Source organism: Tamandua tetradactyla, chromosome 1 (genome assembly GCF_023851605.1).
Source record: "Tamandua tetradactyla isolate mTamTet1 chromosome 1, mTamTet1.pri, whole genome shotgun sequence".
Taxonomy (NCBI): Eukaryota; Metazoa; Chordata; class Mammalia; order Pilosa; family Myrmecophagidae; genus Tamandua; species Tamandua tetradactyla.
The window spans coordinates 66,236,803-66,251,194 of NC_135327.1; the positions used below are offsets into that span (position 1 = coordinate 66,236,803).

At 39.4% G+C, this 14,392-nt stretch overlaps 1 non-coding gene across 1 annotated transcript; it reads left to right on the forward strand.

Annotated features, from left to right (window-relative positions):
• The first annotated feature begins 4,431 nt into the window (after positions 1-4,431).
• LOC143652469 (U6 spliceosomal RNA) lies at positions 4,432-4,538 on the forward strand. The gene has a single exon (XR_013160705.1). It is a non-coding gene; the product is annotated as a U6 spliceosomal RNA (small nuclear RNA).
• Positions 4,539-14,392: the final 9,854 nt, after the last annotated feature.

The following is a 14,392-nucleotide window of genomic DNA, read 5'->3' on the forward strand; positions in this document are numbered from 1 at the left end:
GAAGGCACAGGATGGTCTCTGCTGGTCTTCTCTCCAGGCCCCTGGGTTCCAACAACTTTCCCTGGGGTGACTTCTTTCTTCATCTCCAAAGGCCTGGGCTGAGCTGAGAGTGCTGAGATGAGGAATGCAGAGCTGCTTAGCTGTGCTAAATTGTGCTCTCTCATTTAAGCACCAGCCAATTAAGTCAAATGTCACTCATTGCAGCAGACACGCCTCCTAGCCAACTGCAGATGTAATTAGCAACAGATGAGGTTCAGGTACCATTGGCTTATGTCCACAGCAACAAAACTAGGTGTGCTCACCTGGCCAAGTTGACAACTGAATCTAACTAACACAGATGGTAATTAATATTTTAAAACTTTAACATATGTGTGAGAGATAAGCAAAAAATGTTTATCTGGTACAAAATTTGTATTTTAACTAGTGCATTTCCTAATATAACTTAGGTGGAGCTTAATTGAACACCATCATACTTGGAACCTTGGATAGGGCATGAGATTTTGTAGGTTTGTCCAGAGTGATGCCCAGATAAATCCCAGAGTGATTTGAACAGTGAATAGGGAAGTATTTGTAGAGTCCCTTAGGGGGAATGGTGAGAAAGGGTGAAAATTCAACTTCCCCAAGTGGAAAATTCTTGATACTCTCACAGGCAGTGGGGACAGCCAAAGCAATAGGCTGAGCCTCCGATGGTGGGGTTTGTTCATATGAAACTTAATCCTGCAAAGGATAGGCTAAGCCTACTTAAAATTAGGCCTAAGAGTCACCCCCAAGAGAACCTCTTTTGTTGCTCAGATGTGGCCTCTCTCTCCAGCCAACACAACAAGCAAACTCACTGCCCTCCCCCTGTCTACATAGGACATGACTGCCAGGGGTGTGAACCTTCCTGGCAACGTGGTACAGAAATCCTAGAATGAGCTGAGACCCAACATCAAGGGATTGAGAAAACCTTCTCGACCAAAAAGGGAAGCGTGAAATGAGACAAAATAAAGTGTCAATGGCTGAGAGATTCCAAACAGAGTCGAGAGGTTATCCTGGAGGTTATTCTTACGCAGTAAATAGATATCACCTTGTTAGTCAAGATGTAGTGGAGAGGCTGGAGGGAACTGCCTGAAAATGTAGAGCTGTGTTCCAGTAGCCGTGTTTCTTGAAGATGACTGTATAATGATACAGCTTTCACAGTGTGACTATGTGATTGTGAAAACTTTGTGTCTGATGCTCCTTTTATCTACCTTATCAACAGATGAGTAAAACATATGGAATAAAGATGACTAATGGGGGAACAAATGTTAAAATAAATTGAGAGTGAAATGCTGGTGATCAGTGAGGGGGAGGGGTGGGGGTATGGTATGTATGAACTTTTTTCTGTTTTCTTTGTATTTCTTTTTCTGAATAGATGCAAATGTTCCAAGAAATGACCATGATGATGAATATTGTGAATTACTATTATGTGATGATATTGTGAATTACTGATTATATATGTAGAACAGAATGATCAAAATAGGAATGTTTGCGTTTGTAAGTGTTTTTTGGTATTTAAAAAAATAAAATTAAAAAATTTAAAAAAAAAAGAAACAGTGTAAAAAAAAAAACCCTATGGTTCAGACCAGTTGGAAATGCTAATCATCACAGCAGATGCACACAGTTGTGGCAGCAGCTCCTCGCACAAAGCCCACAACCACCTCATGCTCATCCCCAACAACTGGAGTCACTGATGTGAACTGCAGTGAAGACTCACTAACTCGGCTCCCCAACTCAGTTTTGATGGATTACTTCTTAGACACCTCGCCAATGATGTGAGATCTTCCATGCCTTCTGTCTCTTACACTCCCCCCATCTCTGAATCTTATAACAGGCCAGCACCTGGGAGAGGAAATTCCCTCCAGCTCAGCCTATGAGCCCTCAGGGCCTGGGAGGAAGAGAGGAAAGGTATAAGGGTCTCCCCTGTCTTTTTTTATTATTTTTTTTATTCATATATATTATATATTCACATACCATGTAATCATCCAAAGTCCCATGTCTTTTTATTGAATGAACCATGACTTGGAAATATGGAAACAAATCTGGCAACAAGATGACCAAACTTCCTCCTCTCCTCCCCAATCCCCCTTCACTCCCAGACTGCCTGGGCCACACACCTACTCTCAGCCTGAGAGTGAAGCTTCATGATTAGCTGGTGATGGGGCGGGGGGGGGGGGGGTGATTTCTTGCTGTGGGCCCCCAAGGGGAGTCAGAGAGGACTGGGAAGAGAAGGGACCCGTGAAGACCACCACTGAAATCAGAAGGGAAAGACCTCCTGGTCATAGGGACTCCTTGGCTTCACTCTATCCCAGGTCAAAGAAGAATTGCTCGTAACTCCGGAAGATGATTGCTACCTGGCAGAGGTGTGAGGGATGGCCCCAGCTGTGCTCCCTAAGCCAAGAATTTGCAATGATTCTGATGATGGGACAGGGCTGGGTAATATTGACCTCCAAGCCAAGGCTGAGAGGGAGCCCCAGTCCAAGGCAAGGAAAAGACCAAAAAAACTTTTTATTGAGTTTGGGTTTTCAGCCCCAGTTACATAGCCAGTAAGATGGATCTCACAGGTCAAACACCCATAAATAAGTGAAATGAAGCAGTGAGAGCGGGCAGGAGAGAGGCCGGATCAGGGACAGCAATGAACACCAAGTCTGGTATTTGTACCCAGGAATGGGTATACCCTAATGACACCCCTCAAAGGTTGAAGTCCTGTGGGAGAACACATGGTCACTATGGAATTCCAAGTAAGGCTCAGACACAAAGAGTTTGTGGATCTGTTAGCTTGACCAGATAACCTCCCAACCCAATACTGTCCCAGCAACTCAAACATACAGTCCTAATTCACCATGGTCCCTCATGGTTCCCTAAGGCATAGTGGTTTAGTTTCTCTACCTAGCATGCCCATTGTACAGTAGTGAGCCTATTTGCATTCCTGAGTACTTCAAAGGCCACTCACATTGGACCTGGCCCTGCCCACAGCACCTACCTCATGGATGCTAACAAAGGGTTTCCTTCCTGAATGGCCGCCTCCAGCCTCTTCACCAATTTCCAGACTTGTCTTTTGAAGTTATCAACTTTTTTGTTAGTAGACATTATCTTTTAGAACAGTTGTAGATTTATAGAAAAATTAAGCAGAAAATACAGAGTGCCCATATTCAACCTCTCCCTCCCAGTTTTCCCTGTTATTAACATTTTGCATTAGTCTGGTACATTTATTAGGACTGATGAACCAATATTATTAGAATTACATTAATTAACTAAAGCCCATATTTTACTTTGGGGTTCATTCAGTGTTGTATGCTCATATATACAATGTAAAAGTTCCCATCATAATCACTTTCAAATATGCAATTCAGTGGTTACATTAGTTACATTCACAATGTAAATTAGTTACATTCACAATGTTGAAGTTATCAACTTCAATCAAGCAGTGAGGTTTCTGTTCACTCTTTGAGCTTCAGAGTGGCCCAGGGTTGAACATGAACAACCTCACTAATAAACAAAGAAACACAAGACAGAACACTGTAGTACCACTATCATGTTATACTTACTAAATGATTAAAAAAAGGGAAAAATTAGAGTCCTGATGCAAGTGAGATTAGTACATTCAGATATTTTTGGTAAAGATACTTAAGTCTACTCAAGCATATCAATTAGAAAAGTCTTTTTCACTAATTTAAATTCTGTGCATTTACCCAAAATGGGATTAAAAATTATAGGCACAGAGACCCGGGTTTGATTCCCAGTCCATGTACTTCCCCCAGAACAAAACAAACAACAAAAATTCAACAAATGATGCTGCAATAACAGGATACTCACACATGGTTAAAAAAAAAAAACAACAACTCACATGGTATGACCCTGCCATACAGCATACAAAAAAAAAATTATATGCATAAACATTTCATCACCTACTTATATTTTGAATTGAGGCAAAATCCCTCCCCCCCAACTTTTCATTTTAATTGCAAACTTACAGAAAAATTGGAAGAGTAGTTCAATAAACTCCCAAATACCTTCACATAGATTTGCCCTTTGCTAACATTTTGCATCACTTGCATTATCTCTTTCTCTCACTATCTTTCTTTTTTTCTGAGCCATTTAAAAGTAAGTTGAAATTGAAAGCTGGGAGTCAGATATCAGTACACCAGTGTTCATAAACAGCATTATTCACAATAGCCCAAAGGTGGAAGCAGCCCAAGGATTCATCAATGGATGAATGGATAAATAAAATGTGGTATATATATATATGTATATACCACAGTAAAAAGGAATATACCAGCAGTAAAAAGGAATGAAGTTAAATGTACCACACCAATGCTAGAAGTCAATAATGGGGGGGAGAAGGGATATGGGATTTTTGTTGTTGTTGTTGTTTTGTTTTGGAGTAATGAAAATGTTTTAAAATTGATTGTGGTGTTTGCTTCAGCAGCACATATACTAAAATTGGAACAATACAGAGAAGATTAGCATGGCCCCTGCACAAGGATGACACGCAAATTCGTGAAGCATTCCATATTTTTAAAGATTGTGCAACAGGACTGATTGTAAAAACTCAGAAATGGACAGCACAATTCTACCTAACTGTAATACAATTATGTTAAAACACTGAATGAAGTTGAATGTGAGAATGATAGAGGGAGGAGGGCTGGGGGTACAAATGAAATCAGAAAGAAAGATAAATGATAAAGACTGAGATGGTATAATCTAGGAATGCCTCGAGCATATAATGATAGTGACTAAATGTACAAATTTAAGAAATGTTTTCGCATGAGAAAGAACAAAGGAATGTCATTACTGCAGGGTGCTGAAAATAGATGGTAATTAATATTTTAAAATTTCAACTTATGTGTGAGACTAAAGCAAAAAATGTTTATTTGGTACAAAATTTATATTTTCACTAGTGCATTTCCTAATATAACTTACGTAGACAGCTTAATTGAACACCATAAGTACATGGAACCTTGAGTAGGGCGTGAGATTTTGTTGGTTTGTCCAGAGAGATGCCCCGATCAATCCCAGAGTGATCTGAACAGTGAACAAAAAAGTATTTGCAAAGTCCTCTTGGGGGAATGGTGAGAAAGAGGGAAAATTCAACTTACCCAAGTTGAATTTTTGATATTCTCCCAAACAGTGTGGACAACCAAAGCTATAGGCTGAGCCTCCAGTCTTGGGGTTTGTTCATATGAAACTTAACCCCACAAAGGATAGGTCAAGCCTACTTAAAATTAGGCCTAAGAGTCACCCCCAAGAGAACCTCTTCTGTTGCTCAGATGTGACCTCTCTCTCCAGCCAACACAACAAACAAACTCACCACCCTACCCCTGTCTATTTTTTAATCTTTTAAAAATACAAAAAAAACTGATTGTGGTGATGAGCAGACAGCTATGTGATGATATCATAAGCCATTGATTGTATACTTTGGATGGATTGTATGGTGTGTGAATATATCTTACTTAAAACTGCAAAAGAAAAAAAAAGCAATCAAGTTCTGATATATGCAGCAACATGGATGCACCTTGGAGACATCATGTTGAGTGAAATAAGCCAGACAGAAAAGGGATAAGTATTGTATGATCTCACTTATATGGAACAACTAAAACATGTAAATTCAGAGAGGCAGAAAGAAGATTGCAGGGTACCTGCAGTGGGAGTCAGGGGTGGGGGTGGGGAATAAGAAGTTAATGCTTAGCAGGTACAGAGTTTCTACTGGGGTGATAAAATGTTTTGGCAATGGATGATGATGCCAGATGATGATTCACAATTGTGAATGCAATTAAAACCGCTAAATTGTATACTCAAAAGGAGTTAAAATGGGAAATTGTGATTTGTATTTATTTTATTACAATAAAATTCAAAAATTAATTGGCATATTTACTGTGCAAATACAGGTTTCACAATGATTATATACATACATCATTTAAATATGCCTATTGTTAAGCTAACTAAGATATCCATTTTTGGTGGTTCTAAGTGTACTGTTCGTCTTCTTTAAGAAAAAAAATTAATTGGCATAAAAACACAACAGCATCTACAAGTATAAATGCAGCATATAAATATTTAGACATATATTCTTTTAACAAAATCTCATGAAATAGAATTTATCAACATTCTTAGGTTCTTAGGACACAAACCTTTAGCAGGATACAAACAGCAAGTAATTGCTGTGTGATCACCTATATTATACCTCCCAATTATGAATTTGAAAAAAAAATTCTATCAGCCATGCTAAAACAAAGACTAAATTTTTTCTCTTCTCTCTGTTGAAGGTAATATTACAAAATCTTAATCAAAAGAAGACATAAGCAAAGAGATTCCACCAAAAATATGTAGATAAAAAGTATTATATATTTAAGCCCTCTTGCCTTCTATATTCTGGAGCAGCTAGAAGGAAAAATATAGGGGCTCGTATGGTAGCCCAAGACAAATTCTGGAATCTGTCCTGTAACTACTTGTTGAAGAGTGCTTTGAAAATATTGCTTTTTCATTTCTTTGCTTTGTATATATAATATAAAAAAGTTAAAAAATAAAATATCATAAAAGCTTTTAATAAATTATTACACACACACCAAAAAAGCTAACATGGAAAGTGTAAAACAAACAACATATCTTTCCTGTGATTAAAAAAAAAAGATTTCAAAAACTGGTGTCTATGTTGAGAAAGCGAATTACACTAATAAATTGATATTAAATTCCTTTGCAAATAAAAGGTACCACAGAGGTGTTTTAGACAGTTTTAAAACATTATACTATTTTTCTGGTTTGGGAGCATATTTTGACTCTTTGCTAGAATTTTTAAATGTGCAATTTTTTTATGATTTATCTTCCTCTTCTAAGTGATAATTCCTATCCTTAAATTTGATTATATAACTCTTCATTCTCTTTTTTTTTTTTTAAAGAGGATTCTCCAAATCATATAAGCTCAAGATTCCTCAAACTTGGCCCTGTACCTGCAAAGCTGCCCACCTTGGAGTCGAGGTGACCGGCCTAAGGTGCAGACACCAGGGAGCTGGGCTGGCCTAGTGATTGGTGAGTTTCCCTATTTGCCAGCCTAGGCTTATAGGGTCACATAGGTGAGTAGGGAGTGGGGCTGGAAAGTGCCTGGACACGGAGGAAGTCTCTATCCTGGGGATGGCCGGAACCAAGCCTGGGCGACAAGGGCAACTACGGCTCACCCTCCCATCAGCAGCAGCAGCGCTGTCGTCCCTCTGCCTTGGCCTATGGCATGAGGACAGCAAACAGCAATGACGCAGGCAGGGTAGGACAAGGAGCAGGTGGATCATTAACCAGTCTGGGAGGTACAGGCTCAGCTCCAATTGTCCCCAACCTGCCATGCCAGGTCAGGGCTGTCACCGGGGGTGGAGGTGACATCTCATTAAGCCATTGCAGGTGGCAGCTCTCACTTTCCCTGTGACCTGGCCCACTCCCCGTTGACAACCTCTCGGTGCCGGCATGGCTGAGGTTGGCCTGGGGCACTGGCTGATCTCAGCTCTGACTGTGCTTTTCTTGAGAACTTGGCCATGTCTGCCTCCTGTTGAGGACACAGGGAGAGCAGGGGCTAGTGGTACCCAGGGCTGGGGGCTGGGGGACTCCTGGGGCCTAGGCCCTGCAGGGAGCATGGTGAGGAAGGGCCTCAGGGTCTGGACATTCACCAGGCTGAGAGAATAAACTGGGAGCCAGATAGGTCTCTGGACGGACAATGGGTCACCAGCCACCCCAGAGGAGGGGATGTGGGTGCAGGCTCCCGGGCTGTTCCAACTGCTCTGGAGCAGGCAGGGACCTATTTGGAGGGGTCCTGGGGTGAAGTGGCAGCATTTCCAGAAGGCAGGCAGCACTCCCAAGATTCAGAGAAGGACCAAGCCTCCTCTTTAAGACTCCAGCTCATTTTCCTGTCAGAGCAGTTGGCTTCAGGATCTGAATAGACTGGGCAGGAGAGGCCTCGGCCATAACGTCTCAACAGAGGACACCACCAATGGCCGATCACCCAGACCACAGGCCCGGGAACTAGATGGCCTGACACTCCCACGCTCCCTATTCTTCACATCAAATCTGGCCCAGGTCTGGTCAGGTCATCCCCCACCACCAGAGTTTGGGCCCCTGTCATCTCTTGCCTCAACTGTTGCTGGCCTTGAATTCCTAGGTTCTTGGCTATGCCATGCAAAGAACTCAAGGGCACAGCACAGATAGAATAAGCAGGTAGAAAATGTATTAAGCATACATGCGAGAAGGCCTGTGGGCACTCTCCCAAGGAAAGAGGTGAGAGGTTAGAGGGCCGGGCATTGTACCCTCTCTTCTCTTCAGGGTGGTGCCTGGTGGGAAAGAGTACACTTAGGTAGGTCAGCTGCTGCTAGGTGTTTTGTATAGATGGGTAGCCCCAGGCAGGGTGACTGTGTAAAATAGGCCCTGATGACCTTGATTAACCATCCCTGCTCAAGGGCTTCTTCCCGGTGTCTTTTCTCCCCTCTCAGGTCCTTCCCTGCTCTAGCCTGCCTCACAACTACTGCTAATAGCCTCCTAACAGGCTCCCATTCTCCCCCGTGAAACGCCAACCTTTCTTGCAAGTGTCTGCTCAAAGTAATACACACATACATATATATATATTTCTGGGCGGGGGGTGGTTATGCATAGTCCAGGAATCAAACCCGAATCTCCTGCATGGAAGGCGGGCAAGCATTCTACCACTGAACCACACACGCACCCTAAGAGTCTGTTCAATATCACTTCTTCAATCTCTTACTTTTCCTGGAGTCAATTGCTTTGTACTCTCCTGTATGGACTGTTACTCCGCTCTTCAAAAAGTTCTATTTATAGTGGAGACATGCTTACTGCTTTTTTATGATATAGATCCACGGTATATATTACAGCATGTAAAAAGAAAAAAACACCTGTTAAACAGAATGAATAGAATTTGTTGTTTAAAATTCCAACAAAACTGAGAAAATAAAAGTCCCTTCATAACTCATGCCCAGAGATAAACACAGTTAAAATTTGGTTATGTTCTTTAGACGCTATATACACATGCACACATTTTATTTAAATATGATTATGCAGTATGTAGGCCTCTTTCTCCCCTTTACAGCTAGATCATGGGTAGTTTTCCATATTATAAAGATCCTTCTCATTTTTTAACATCAACGTAATATTCCCCTGTACATATGGGAATGTAGTAATGAACCCCATACCAACAGACATTTATGTTGTTTCCAAACTTTTGATCTTATAAAAAATAGAGCAGTGAGTATTTGCATAAGTTCGTATCTATAGGCACATAGATATTTACAAAGCTGTCCTATTACTTTATCAGGATAAAATCCAGAAAGAATTTTTTGGTGAAAATCTGAGTGTGGTGGTTTAAAGCTGTTATGCACCCCAGAAAGGCCATGTTCTTTTAATCCATTCCTGTGTGGAAGGCATATTGTGGGTGGGGCCTCTTGGTTAGGTTAGGTGACTCAGCCCATTCAAGATGGGTCTTAATCCTTTTACTGGAGTACTTTTTTGAGAGTATAAAAACCCAAAAAAAGCTGAAAGATGAAATTAAGAGAAATTCATAGAGGAAAAGCCCCCAGAGGAGCTGAGAAAAAAGCCACAGAAGCCAGAAGCTGAAATCAACAAAACCTTGGGGAGAAAGACAAGCAGACACTGGCCATACTGCGCCTTCCCATGTGATAGAGGTATCCTGGATGCTGGCAGCCTGTTTTCAGAGAAGGTATCAACCTGTTGATGCCTTAATTAGAACATTTTCATAGACCAAGAACTGTAAATTGTAAGTTAATAAATCTCCATTACAAAAGCCAAACCATTTCTGATATATTGCATTCTAGCTGCTTTAGGAACTGAAACACTTAGTATATTTAAAACTGTGATCTCTTTTCTGGAAAGACTGCTGTCCTGTCAGAGAGAACATGATTCTCCCACCCACCATTAATTCTTGTTTTAATCTTTGCCAAAATAAATACTATGCATAAGCTCCTTGTTATAATTTGTGTTTCCTTGATTATTAGTGGAACAAATCCTCTTTTTCATATTCAGTGAGAATTGCTGTATATTTTCTTAGTTTTTTTCTTTCTACAGCATTTATTTTTTTTTCCAATAGAGAGAATACTTCAAACATACAAGATATCCACCTTCTCTCTGTCAGGTGTTGTTCAAGTATTTTTGAGTTGTGACATTTTTGAATCTGTTAATCTTGTCCTTTAAAACTTCTGGGCTTCATCCCATGCCTATAACACCTTCTCTTCCCCAAGACCATAAAAAAATATTATTTCATACTTCTAGCTCTTTTGTCTTTTTTAAATTTGAAGTCCATATTTTAGGAGGTAGAGCTTAGCTTTAAGAAGTACATCAACTTCTAGCAATGGTGGGCTATGAAATTGGAGCATCCTTCCTACTAAAGACAAGTAAAATACGGAATGAAATATTTTAAAATATTTTTTTAAAACATCTAAAAGTTAACAAGATAACAAGATATTACCAGACCAAAATTGAGAAGACAAGAACCCAGAGAAGGAACTCTAGCTTAAAAAATTCCCCCCCGAGGGCATTTACCAATTCCTCTTTTTAAAAAAGGGGAAACGAAATGTATGTTTGCTGCCTTTTTTCTTTTTTTTTAACTTTTTAAATTGTATAATATAACATATATACAAAGCAAAGAAAGAAAAAAGCAGTAGTTTTCAAAGCACTTTTCCACAAGTAGTTACAGGACAGATCCCAGAGTTTGTCATGGGCTACCATACCATCGTCTCAGATTTTCCCTTCTATCTGCTCCAGAACATTGGAGGCTAGAAGGAATAAATATTTTTTTAACATCACAATCAACTTTTTTTTTCTTTTTTGTGAAAAATAACATATATATAAAAAAGCAATAAATTTCAAGCACATTGCAATAATTAGTTGTAGAATAGATTTCAGAGTTTTGTATGGGTAACAATTCCACAATTTTAGGTTTTTACCTCTAGCTGCTCTAAAATATTGGAGATTAAAAGAAATAGCGATATAATGATTCAGCAATCATGCTAGTTTGTTGTATTTGCTGGATTTTGAGGGTAAGGAGAACAGAAATCAAGGCTCAAGACCCACCCAATATTAAGCTAGGACCCTAAAGGGTTATATCCTCAGAGTCAAGGAAAACCAAAAGTAAACCAGTCCTCCAAGGACTAGTAGCGAGGGTTTTTGTTTTTTATCATCTAGTTTTCTTGTAAGGCTGGAGTCTTGAACTTGGATTAAGTTGGTCCCAAACTAAATGTTTCCTGTCACCTGGAAGAAGTTATCAAAAGTACTCTCTGGAGGAAGGTACCTTCTTCTTAGACCTCAAATTATTTCTACAGATAAATCTTTAAATACAATATTCAGCACTCATTCAAAGAATACCAGGCACACAAGAACCAACAGAAATAGTCAAAAGTAGAAATATAGTTCAAATATTTAAATTATCAGACACATATTAGAAAAATGCTTATTCTATTTCAAGGATAAGAGTCAAGCTTGAAAATATCTATAAACATCTGGAAATTATAAAAAGTGACACAAACCCAGATTCTTCACCCACAGAAACTATAAGATAATAAATGTTTTTGCTTAAAGAAAAAAAAAGTGACACAGCAGCTTTGAAAACATAACCTAATAGAATGTGAAGAACTGAAAAAGGTGTAGCTGAAATTCAGAACTCAACGGACAGGTTTAACAGCAGAATATTCTATTTTCATTTAAAATTTGCATACACCTAAGAATGTAGCCTCAAAATACATAAAGCAAACATTGACAGATATAAAAGGAGAAAATTTTAAAATCCAGTCATATAAGATCCTTTAATATCATTCTTTCAGAAAAAGGAGAAAAAAATAGTAAAATATAGACTAATTGAACATTATTAGTAAGTATGACATGATGAGATCTAACTTTATTTTTTAAATAATAGTCAGTTGTTGGAAAATTACCCCCCGGTATGAGTCTGGCCCTGGCACCGTGGGATCAAGAATGCCATCCTGACAAAGGGTGGAAAACAAGTGGAACAAATAAGGTATCAGTGGCTGAGAGAGTTCAAATAGAGTCAAAAGTCTACTCTGGACTTATGCATGTGTCAGTTAGACATTGCCAGACTGTCTTACTAAACCCCAACCAAAACTATTCCTGCCAATCCTAAAGAATACCTTGGGCAACATATAAGATTCTACAAAGGTTCCATGACTAGGGTAAATCTCCAAACCTACAAACTGCAGATGGGCCCCTGGACCAGATAAGTCCTGAAATGCAGAGAGGGCAGCCCTTTCAGAACATCAACTAGTTCTATCCCCTTATTCCATATAATCATCCCCTTTCAACATGAAAAATTTAGAATGTTTATACCCCAAATACCTCTAAGAGTGGGAGAAAGATCAAAGATGACAGTGAATTATACAAAGAACATCAAGTTTAACAAATGAGTATGAGTGCTGAATTGTTATACTAATATTTCTTTTAGCCTCCAATACCTTAGAGTAGCTAGAAATAAAAACCTAAAATTGTGGAATTGTAACCCATACCAAATTCTTAAATCTGCTCTATAACTAATTGTTGTGATGTACTTTGAAATTTATTGCTTTTATGTATATATGTTATTTAAAGAGAAGGAGTGTAACCAAGAAGATAGGATTTAACAAATGAGTATGACTGCTGAATCATTATATTGATATTTCTGTTGGTCTCCAGTGTCTTGGAGCACCTAGAAGAAAAGACAAAAAAAATTGTGAAACTGTAACCCATACCAAATTTTAAATTCTATTCCATAACTGCTTGTTATAATGTACTTGGAACTGTACTGCTTTCTTTGTATTTATGTTATATTTCACAATAAAAATAACATTAAAAAAAAGTCAATTGTCTCAATACCACTAATTGAGCACTCATCCTCTTCCCCCTAAGTTGTCAGTATGTTTGTTTTTAATTCTTCAGCACTTTAAAACTTTTGTTCCACTATTTCTGGCCTGCGATGTTTCTGAGAAGTCAGCATCATTCTTATCTTTTTTTCCCCCTTTAGCTCTTATTCTCTCATTGCTTTCATGATTTTCTCTTTATCTTTGGTTTTCAGCAGTTTCCTGCGCCCAGGCATAGTTGTTTTTTTTTTTCTTTTTTAACCCTGTTTTATTTATCCTATTTTGGGTTTGCTGAGCTTCTTGGATCTGTTAGTTGACATCTTTCATTAATTTTTAGAAAAAATTTTATCATTATCTATTTGAATATTTCATCTGTACCATTTTCTCTCTTCACCTCCTGGGATTTCAACTATATTTGTGTTGGGCTGTTGGATATATCGCCTCACATCTTTCGAATGCTTTGTACTCTTGCTTTATTTCCCCCCATCCTTTTTTCTCTTTGTATTTCTGTTTGGATAATTTCTATTGATCTGTCTTCAATTTCATTGTTCCTTTCCTCCGCTGGGTCCAATCTGCCGATAGGGCCTTAAAAGAACCATTCATCTCTGATATCATATTTTTCTTTTGCAGCATTTCCATTTGGCTTCTTTACTGTTTCCATCTCTCTCTGTTCATATATCACTACTTCCTACAAGTATTGATCATAGTTGTTTTAAAGTCTCTGTCTGATAATGCCAACTCCAGGTCTGGTTCAATCGATCATTATGGCTCTTGATTATGGGTCACATTACTTGCTCATTTGTGTGTCTTGTAATTTGTTTTTAAATGCCAGACATTGTGTATAAAGGAACAGTAGAGACTAAAGGAAATAATAGTTATGCCTAGAGAATTGCATGCCTTGTCTTCTGTCAGGGTGTGGAGTTAAGTCCATTTAGTCTGTAGGTGAACTGGTCTGGATTTGTTGTTGCTTTATTTAGATTTGATTCATCACAGGATTCAAATAATTTGAGTGAAGCATCTTTCTTTCCTTTACTAGGGGTTGGTGTCTGTTTCCAGCAGGTGCATACCTGCACCTCACTGGAGGGGTTTATCTCAGCTCTCCTTCCCCTTCCTGAATAGTAGATGGCTGCTCTCTGGCAATCAGTGTAAGTCCTGCGAGAACCCATAGCCTCTCTCTCAATTCTCCTTGCTTTCTGAGCAGGGTAGGCCCATGGGCTCACCCCTTTGGGAAGACTGTCTCGGTTTTCGTGTTACACACCAGTGGCCCACAGGATGTACCTCAGTTCTTCCGCTCCACCCTCAGCCTCCAGCAGACTACAACTGCCTGCAGCTCAGAGCTGGGTCTTACTCAACTTCCCTCCCCCAGTGATACACAGTCACTTCCAGGTTCTCACCGCAAGACCCCTAGTGCTTGAAGAGTCTCAGTCAGCACCCCTGATGCACCTCAGACTCCAGCACATCCTTAGTATCTGTGCCACAGGTAGGTCTCTGGGTTCTCTGGACCAGCCTCCAATCTTTCTCAGAAGCAC